Source organism: Maylandia zebra, linkage group LG4, assembly GCF_041146795.1.
Source record: "Maylandia zebra isolate NMK-2024a linkage group LG4, Mzebra_GT3a, whole genome shotgun sequence".
Taxonomy (NCBI): Eukaryota; Metazoa; Chordata; class Actinopteri; order Cichliformes; family Cichlidae; genus Maylandia; species Maylandia zebra.
In genome coordinates, this window is record NC_135170.1 from 21,750,499 (window position 1) to 21,761,260 (window position 10,762).

The 10,762-nt window shown below is 42.7% G+C and overlaps 1 long non-coding RNA gene across 1 annotated transcript; it reads right to left on the reverse strand.

The window, feature by feature from the left end:
* Window positions 1-1,023: 1,023 nt before the first annotated feature.
* Window positions 1,024-2,394, reverse strand: LOC106675604 (uncharacterized). The gene is made up of 3 exons (XR_001342002.2): window positions 2,090-2,394; window positions 1,948-2,014; window positions 1,024-1,422 (listed from the first exon to the last, which is right to left on the reverse strand). It is a non-coding gene; the product is annotated as an uncharacterized LOC106675604 (long non-coding RNA).
* Between the last annotated feature and the right edge of the window lie 8,368 nt (window positions 2,395-10,762).

Sequence of the window (10,762 nt, forward strand, 5' to 3'; positions counted from 1 at the left end):
AGAACTCTCCAGTCAGATTGGGTGAAAAAAAGGAAAAGAAAAACAAAAGCTTTCCCCCTCCACCCAACCCCGCCCCTAACCTACCCCTATGCAAACTCATCCGCACGCCAAACACAGTAGCTTCTACTTCATTGGGTAATTGTGCAGAAGAGTGGAGGTAACGTGAGACCTCGAGAGGTTACAGCAAGGGCTGAAAGAAGTGTTTGAAAGAGAAAATATGAGACAGGCTGTAGACTTTTATATAACTCTGCAGCAGTCTCCCTGATATCAGCTCAGCTGTTTGTGTACAGCCACGCTAGTGCTTCTGTGAGGCTGTTTGTGCTAAATACATCAGCGTGTTCACAGTGACTATAATGAGGGTATAATGCTTACTATGTTTACCATCATGCTCGCATGCTAACATATGCTGAACAGAAGAAATGCTACAATTATATAGTTACTAGGGGTGCAACAATACTCGTATCGATATTGAACTGTTCGATACAGTGCTTTCGGTTCGGTACGCATATGTATCGAACAATACAAAATTTGTAATTTATTTTATCAACTTTCCTTCTGACGATCCTGTCTGTGTTGAGCGCTCAGTGAATCTGCGTTTGACTACTCCGCCTAGGCTGCACTGTCGAGCGCAGATCCACTGAGCGCTCAACACAGACAGCATCGTCAGAAGGAAGAGCGCAGGGCAAGCTAGCAAGACAGAAGTTAAGCTCTCCTTGCAACATGGCAAATTGAACCTCCCCCACCCTCATTCAGATCTGGCGTTTGGAATTATTTTGGTTTTCATGTGACATATGACCCTGAAGGTAAGCGCGTCATGGACTAAAGTAAAACAGTATGTTGGATGTGCCACGCAATGCTCAATTACATGGGTGGGAACTAGTGTGTTAGCGCAGTTAGCTCATAAACGTGTTGGCTGTCTAGCCCCACGCAGGGGTAGCTCGTTAACGGATGTAACACCTGCTTAGTATAGTAGGGTTAAACTTATAGACTAGATTCGAGAGGAGTAAAATAAATTTGAGAGAATTGAGTGTTGAACAGCCGGCAGATTTATTACAATGTTACAGTGGTGCAATAATCCAATGTAAACAGCATAGAAAATTAACAGAAGATCAACAGAGAAGAGCGCTCTTTTGAAAATAACAACAAAATAAAATAAAATAAGTAGTCTCTTTAGACCTGACTCCTGATGAGCAGGATATTGGGAGTTCAATAGTTTCCCAGAGAAACAATCCGTATGAAGTAAGCAGTTTTTGCTCTTGCTTATCTGAAATCCTGCGATTCGAAGTAATTCAGACTGTAGCTCTACTCCTGCATCCAGAACAGCTGGCCACACTGCTTTTGGATTCGCCAAGAGTTTTCACAGGGTCTGGCTCGCCATCCATATCCAGAACCACTTCAGATCCAGGATCACAAAAAACCAGTCTGCACATACAGTACAGAGCAATAAACAAAATAGTTCTTAACAGTTTTTCTAAATAAAATGAGATCTCATAAAGTTTTCAAAATCAAGTACACTGTCGTTTTAACATTGTTCTGTCTCTATGAATTCCATTTGTATTGCTTTACAGCATTACAATCAATTGTATTTAAATACCCCTTTTTAAGGCATATGTAATCACATCATGAAATGTTTGTAACGTAACTAGTTTTAAATAACTTATTTACATGTATTAACCTATAACTGAAATGACAAAGTGCAGAAAAGGCACTGGACAACATTTATGGCTAAAAGAGAAGTGCATCCTGCATTAGTTTTGCACATTTGTGAAGATGCCCAATCAAATAGACAATAAAATAAAATACGACATTCCATTTCACACATGATTCAAGTACTCCGACTGGTTTTTAGCTTTTTTTAGACAATACGGAATTCGCACTGTTGCAGTGTTTACCACATGTAAAATTAGCATAAGTTTTCCTGCTAACTTATCATCTCTAGTAACTCACCGGAATTCCCAAGAAACAAATACACGCTCTGCCTGGTTTTGGTCGAGAGTAAAACACATAAAGGCCTCTGAAAAGTACATAACTTTAAGTTAGAGACTGTTGAAAATACTTTATAACACTTATTTTATACCAAAAGACTCACTGTGTAGCTTGTTATTTGCTCTCGGTGTCTTGCTCCGTTTTGCCTAGCTTAATGCAGCAACGTGCTTTTGTTGCATTCACTGAACTACGGAAAATCAAAGTGTGTTCAAGGGGTGTCGGAAATAATAATACCAGGTAAAAACAAGAAAATACTAGTAACCATGTCTATAGGGGTTACACGGAGATTTGCCGTGTTGTGGCGTTAACGTCATTTCAACGAGATTAACGCTGACAGCACTAGTGGGAACACAACCAATATGACTGCACATTTACGCTGACATCATCCTAGTGCAAAGACAAAAACAACAAGCATGCATACTACAAACTTTACCCGAGTCATTTAGACAGCCGTTAGCACATGATTCTCCTTATGGGAACCTGATATGTTTAATATTGTGGCGAGCTCAGACAAGGAGGAGACGGAGGTGTTGTTTGGTCTTGCTTCCCGTGAGCTAGCCAGGGAGCACAGCCGTTTATTGACATCTGCAGAAGAACACTGCTGCTAGCTAACTGCTCAGCGCAACCGCACAGCAACAACAACACACAGAACGCCCTCTGACCCCGGAAGGACACACCGTCGCAGCGAGAAGGCGTCACCCGTCACTATGGCAACATAAACAAAACATAACTGTACAAACAGAACCCCGAACAGCCCTGACCCGCTACATAGCCCCCACCTAAGGGGTCAGTCGTCCCCGACGACCCCATTACCCCACACAAAGTCCTGCAAATGTCCAGGTGCCTTCTTTTGGCGCACCGGCCGGTCACGACCGGCGGGGGAAAAGTCACTCGGGTCAGAACATGGGGTGCCACCATCATCCCACTTCTGACACCAATGTGGCGAGCTCAGACAACGAGGAGATGGAGGTGTCGTTTGGTCTTGCTTCCCGTAAGCTAGCCAGGGAGCACAGCCGTTTATTGACATCTGCAGAAGAACACTGCCGCTAGCTAACTGCTCAGCGCGGCAACCGCACAGCAACAACAACAACAACACACAGGGCGCCCTCTGACCCCGGAAGGACACACCGTCGCAGCGAGAGGGCGTCACCCGTCACTATGGCAACATAAACAAAACATAACTGTACAAACAGAACCCCGAACAGCCCTGGCCCGCTACAATATGCTGCTGAGAATATAGCCCAGAAGAAGCGTATAGTATAGCTTTTATTTTGGAAAGAGCCATTTCTCTGTAATAAACTCTCTTTTCCAAAGATGAGTGATTCCTCAATCAGATGCAGGTGTTACCGCGCCAGATCCGCGGCCCCGAACCGTAGTAAGGAAACCTCTGGCAGTTACTTGAAGGTTCCGTAACTGACTCGTAGCCGGCAACAGCTTACTATACAGGTCAACTCCGCAAGCAAAAAGATCGAAGGAGGCGTAGGAAACTGCTTCACCGAACTTTATTTCTTCTCTAAGGCACGAACACCGCGTACAGTGGGCTGAAACAGTTTACTCACAGCGAGCATCGCCGACACAACTCTGGCTGTCGAGGGAGTTATTATATTCCTTTTATTTATTTTCTTTTCGTCTCTTCTGTAGCTAACCGTTACTTTTTCCCCTTCTCCGCTCTCTCTCTTCACACACACACCAGGCAGTCCCGCTACACACATCCCGAATACATTTTCCATCAGGTTTCATCCTTAAAGGGCCATGCCTGTAACACAGGGCTTGCAAAATCGCTAGCCCGACGTCCCGGGGCTAGCGATTTTTCCAGTCGGGCTACCAAAATCTATCTCTGCCCTGCCCGTCGGGCTATTGTAGGAAGGAAAAATATATGTCAATGCTTTTGCATTCTTTCGGAAATGTAGCTGGGTAATTATGTCATTGCATCGGTGAGCCACTGTCAATATGTGACATATTGAAATCGCGTTTGAATTTGCGCTTGTTTTTTGCTTTCACTTTGCAAATGTCCAGGTGCCTTCTTTTGGCGCACCGGCCGGTCACGACCGGCGGGGGAAAAGTCACTCGGGTCAGAACATGGGGTGCCACCATCATCCCACTTCTGACACCAATGTGGCGAGCTCAGACAACGAGGAGACGGAGGTGTCGTTTGGTCTTGCTTCCCGTGAGCTAGCCAGGGAGCACAGCCGTTTATTGACATCTGCAGAAGAACACTGCCGCTAGCTAACTGCTCAGCGCGGCAACAGCACAGCAACAACAACAACAACACACAGGGCGCCCTCTGACCCCGGAAGGACACACTGTCGCAGCGAGAGGGCGTCACTCGTCACTATGGCAACATAAACAAAACATAACTGTACAAACAGAACCCCGAACAGCCCTGACCCGCTACATAGCCCCCACCTAAGGGGTCAGTCGTCCCCGACGACCCCATTGCCCCACACAAAGTCCTGCAAATGTCTAGGTGCCTTCTTTTGGCGCACCGGCCGGTCACGACCCGCGGGGGAAAAGTCACTCGGGTCAGAACATGGGGTGCCACCATCATCCCACTTCTGACACCAATGTGGCGAGTTCAGACAAGGAGGAGACGGAGGTGTCGTTTGGTCTTGCTTCCCGTGAGCTAGCCAGGGAGCACAGCCGTTTATTGACATCTGCAGAACACTGCCGCTAGCTAACTGCTCAGCGCGGCAACAGCACAGCAACAACAACAACAACACACAGAACGCCCTCTGACCCCGGAAGGACACACTGTCGCAGCGAGAGGGCGTCACCCGTCACTATGGCAACATAAACAAAACATAACTGTCCAAACAGAACCCCGAACAGCCCTGACCCGCTACAATATGCTGCTGAGAATATAGCCCAGAAGAAGCGTATAGTATAGCTTTTATGGGAAAGTGCCAAAAACTGGAATTCCTGCAATGGCCACACGAGGCTGGATCCAAAACTAAAGAATCATGTTAAAAATGGTCATATTTACAACAGAAATTAACATATCCAGGCACCCATCCATTTTTGTTAACTTCTTATCCAATCCATGTTAATCAGTTTAACTTCAGCGGCACACTAAATGATTTTGGTCACTAGAACTAATTATCCCAGTCACAACATTTGAATTATGGTTACATTTTAACATTTTGGAGCTGCTACAAGTTTATCTAGGCTTGTAGATATGCCTAGTTAAGGATGTGATTGCCTTGATTGACAAGTGGGTGTGATTTTATTTTGTTGACTATATTCGGTTGCACTAAAAACATTCAAGAGGTCTGCTGTTCAGCTTTTTCCAGTAAGTGTTTTATTTTTTTTTTATATTTTTTGTTCTTTTTTTCCCAGCTGTCTGAAGGCTTCAACATAGAGTAATGCCATAATGACAATATCCATCGTTTATATACAGTCTCTAGATAAACTGTAAACTACCATAAACTAAATAGAAACACTAAGAGTCAATTAACAAACTTTTCCGTTCTTATCATTTTGCTAACATTGTCAGATATGTGGGATAAACATGGAGCACAGCTGGGGAGGATGGCAGCATTGCAAGTTTTGTATTGTTTTCATTGTTTTCAGACTGCATGGGTCAACATGCCAAACAAGCACACTCATTTATAGAATACCTCATTCAGCAGCCATTTCCATTGTACCACATATCACACACATACATTACAATATGAATTATTTTTAACATATAAGAGGTAAAAATGTTCAATTCTGTAAACTACTCACAACATCAGACCACCATCCTTTAGTCCCTGTGTGCAGCAAATTCATTGACAGCGCTGATCAAAGTCCTGGCAGTTTTCTCCTCCTGCTATATTCTCTCCTTCCTCTTTTGAGCACTACTTTATTTTTTTCTACTTTTTTACTACTCTGTGTTATTTCTGATAATAAAAGATCATCAACTTTAGGACACACCTACAAAAAACCAAACAAATTAAGACAAGATCTTAATGAATTTGACAGCACCGGCAACGTTTCTATATTTGCTTTTCTTTTGTCTACTCCCGTGGGCTTCCTGTAGTTGCAGGTCTTCTGAAACCAGACCCAGTCCTTGAAACAGGCTTTAAAAACAATATGTCACTTTCAGCATGTGGGCGCAGTGACTGTGGATGATAGAGGAGGAAAGGTAAATCCTGGAGCTGCCTTTATTCCCCTGACCTCACCCTGACCTTGCAAAGGTTAAACCATAAAGCCACTGAGAAACCCGAGGAGCTGAAAGAAAGATCTCCAAAGCTCACTGGGTGAAAACGAGCACACAAAAGTCCCTGTTGTGGTCTTTGAAGAGGTCAGATAAGAAGAGGTGTGTGTGTGTCTTTGTTCAGAGTATCCTGATATACTGTATTGTTTTAAGATGACATGACTAGTTGACATATAGATGATCTTTGCCATTAATCCTCTTTCTTCGGGGCAAGGTTACCTCAGAAGGCCATGACCTCTCAGGTTTAAGGAGGGTTTATGTCAATGTGGTGGACAGATAGGTCTGGATTATGTGCAGAATGTACAACCTTTGGTGATGTAGTTTGCAATTTGCTTAAAGTTAAGGCTATGATGAGAGCAGTATTTAAAAAATAAATAAATAAAGGAGGGGCTGAGATATCTTAATATTTATTCCAAAGTATTGGTTGAATATGAGTGATGTAATCCAACTGTTAAAAACCTGTCTTTACAAGGTGCAAAAACCACCCTTCTACAGCAGGCATTCTGTTGAACGTACACATTACAGGAACACTTTTTAATCAGAGTATAGCATCAAGCCAGCTAATCTTCTGGGATATTGATCTGGTTAGTTAAGAAGCAGAGGGGGTTGTTAATCAGTTTCAGCTGCTTTGGGGTTAATGAAATTAGCAACAGGTGCACTAGAGGAGCAACAATGACACGACGCCCAAATCAAGAATGGTTTTACAGGTGGAGGCCACTGATATTTTCTCACTGCTCGTGCTTTCTGGCTGTTTCTTCACTAGTATTGCATTTGGAGGTTGTACAGATAGTCCAACTCTTCCACCATGCTGCATTGATTAAGTGCCATTGTCAGAAGGTTTGCTGTGTTTCCCGGCACAGTCTCGAGAGCGTGGAGCTAGGAAACATTGTGTTGCCTGTAACATCAGTTTTGTGGTTGGTCGGTGATGGTCTGGGAGGCTTATTCATGTCATGATGCACAGACTGCAACAGGCATACTGCAACAGGCATTTGAAGGATGAAGTCCTTGGACCCGGTGTGCAGTGGGTCCTGGGTTCCTCGTGGTGCATAATAACACCCGGTCTCATGCTGCAATAAAAGTTTGGCAAAACAGACTAGCCTGCCTCATCCAGCAAGGTTTTTTTTCCTACTAAGGTCCGATGTGTTTTCAGGGTGTTCCTTTAATGTTTTTGAGTATATTTTTTGTTAGAAGCATTCAAGGCCAACTCCAAGGATTGGGTGTAGTTATACAGATAAACCAGAGGAGCAAAACTGTAACAAAACGACACAATATAGATCAACTTCAACATTTCACCTTCTGTTTAGAAGTTATTGAATAAAACCTCATAGATATTTGTAAATATACACAATGTAAGAGTTCAGCCAAGGTTTTTTCCTCACCAGACACCCCGCCTAGCACACTTCACATCCTTTGTCCCTGTTTGATATTTTTCAGCCAGTTTAAAATAGGAAGTGAGGCTGGAAACAAAGTGTTCTTTAAAATTAGACTCTTCCCGCTAATTTTGGACACCTGCATCCTGCCATAGTTAATACATCCTGTGTGGTCATGGACTCTCATTCTGACGCTCGTCACTGGAAACAGATGCAACACATGTTCTGTATGTCAGCCACCCTGCTGTCACTGTGAGGCTTATTGTGTGCAACCCAGCGGGGCCTTGACAAGGCAAAGCAATCTCTGAACAGCATGCAGGCACTGTAACATACTGTATATGCGATATAATGAGCAAACCAATAGGAATTATGACCGACACAAGGAGGATTATAACTCAGAGTCAGAGCCAAAGTTAGTCTAACTGCCTGTCAGTAATGTTATATCAGAGCAAGATTGAGACTCACACTGATCCAGAGTTGCCTTGTCACCCTCTATGAATACTTAAGCAGGAATTTTCCACTGGGTGCTTTCATCTGAGCCTCACTGTAGATGTAACTGCACCTATTCTGTTACAGTCTTTGCTTAATTTATTCAGCAAGTTGTAGATCGAGACTGCATTTGAAAAAGAGCGACTATAAAGCCTGCACAACATAACGTCAAGACAAATTACTCAGACAAAGCACCCACTGTACAACATCAATCACAAACTCAAAGAGATTCAAGGACCTACATACATAACGCAAAAGAATTAACCTAAACTCTTATAATTAGGTGCTATGGTTATCACCTCAACTGAAAAAAAGATGATAAATAAGTAAATCAGCAACATATAAACCACAACAATTTGAGTTTATTACATATAACAAATATAATAAATAGACCAAAATCAGGAAATTTAGTTTTTGGTTTGAATTTGTTTGAAATGTTGTGTCACATTTGACCTCTGACCTCTCCTTCAAGGTCAACAGTTGGATCTGAAGGGGAAAGTGACAATAATGCTATATAGAGCTATTTAAAACTATGTTTCTTACTGCTATTGTTTGTATTGTGAATATATGAGTATACAGGGAACGATATATGGGGATTCTAAATATCACGTTACTTATGACCTCTGACCTCTTCTTCAAGGTCAAATTAGGTCAAACTTTCATAAAATGCATTTTATCTTTAAAATTTGTCAGGGATTCTAAATATTGTGTCATAGTGTGCATCCGTATCATGTGACATTTGACCTCTGACTTCACTTTTACATTTCATATCTGCCTTTCCTTCAAACTGACCCCAAAATGTGTTATATCTTTAAAAAAGTATTGTCAACAGAAACTACTACTTAGGACTTACTAATATTATATAAAAAGCTCAAGTTATTCATGTATTCATGTTCTTATTTATCTACTTATCATACAAATCAATTCCTATTATCTGTTACCCTTTCAGCTGCAACGCCCTAACGCAATCAGCTATCATCTAATGATAATCTTAGTGCACACAACAGGAGGTGCCTCCCTACGCTCCTTATAGCCTTCCTGTTGCTCCCAAAGACTCTCAGCAGTTCCCAGATTATCTTACAGTACTCTAATGAAACTATGTTTAATTTTAGAGTGACAGACAGGTTTATCCCTTGGACTTTTTAGCCTACCACAATTAACGAATTCCTTGGGATCTCCGGTTTTGGCTTGGCAACAAGTTGCCAGAAGATTAGTCACGTACATAATTAGTCCCTGTGAGAATAAATCTAAATAGCTGCCGTTTGTGTTGAATAAATAAAAGACTTCTAGCGTGTTAACTACTTAATTTCGGAGTTGATGATAAGTTGATTTCATTCCACATATTTCTGAGGCTGACACGACAGAGGTATCAGTCTTCTCAGCACTCTCTTTTGTGTTTATGAACTCTGCGGCTCAAAATGGTGGCCTAATTACCCATCCCAGCTCCACACTCAGGAATTACATGGTAATAAACCTCTTAATTGGACTATTACTCTAACCAGATAAGGTATTCACATCGGGATGTTCTTTAAAATCCATTTCTTGTGATTAACTAGGTGTGATTATATAACGATTTCCCTGCCTATTCGCAGTTGTCCATAAAAACGATGAGAATAAAGATGAAATTGATGTTGTCTGCGGATACCGGAGTGAGAGGACCGTTAATCTTCTCAGTCCTTCTGTTTTGAGCTGTGACCCCCTTCCTCTTCCTCCACCCCCTCTTCCCATGCTGTCACTCTCCCAGCCTGCACCTGTCAGATTAGTCTCATATCCTCAGCTGCTACTCCATGTGATACGCCTCCTTACTGCCCAGAGCCTGCATGTCATTTTACTTTGCATGTATTTATGAGTCGGAGTGCATGTGAAAGGAAAAGCGGGGAAAAGGGGGAGAGAGACCAGATAGAGGCCAGTCCCATGGAAAATGTATAAAATGTGAGTGTTGCTGGTTGTTGCTTCCCAGTTTCTTCCTCGTGGTGCAGCAGGATTTGGCTTAGTACCATTAACATGCAGAAGCCAAAATTTAGATGAACACCGCCCCCCAAATTGCTGGATTACCTGCAATCTAATAAAACTAAACCTTTCTCTGTGAACGGATATTTTGCACCAGCTCCACACTGCAAGCATTACCGTCACCTGGTCAGACGTGTTAGGCTGCTTTTGGGGGTAGAATGTTTGTAAAATGGAAATCCTTCCCCATGACTCGCATCTTGCAACACTAATAAAACAGGGAATCCAAGACGAGGATGAGATGGTAGGAGCCAGTGGGGGTGTTCCACCAGTCCAAGCCTCCCTGGAAGATGGACTGGAGCAGCTGAGACAACAAGCATGTGATGTGAGCGAGAAATAATAATCACCACAATTTGTTACCGTCAAGATCCCCAAGATAACAAAAGGAATCCCGGAAAGTGGATCGTGTAACTGTAAAAATAAGAGTCACAAAAAAACGGTCCACGAGAACAGAAGTCGGAGAGATTTAAAAGTAGTTATTATATAGGGCTTTTCTACTCTACAAGGAGCACTCGGAGCACTTCGTAAAGCATGCCTCATTTTTACATTTCAATCTGCTTTGATGAATAAATTGAAGAGCAACTTAGGGTTCAAATATCTTTCCCTAGGATACTTTATGGCATGCAATCCCCCAACCTCCCAATTGGTAGATAACCCGGGATACCTAACGAGCTATAGCCATCAACCTAAATGCCATTTCATTCGTCATCCA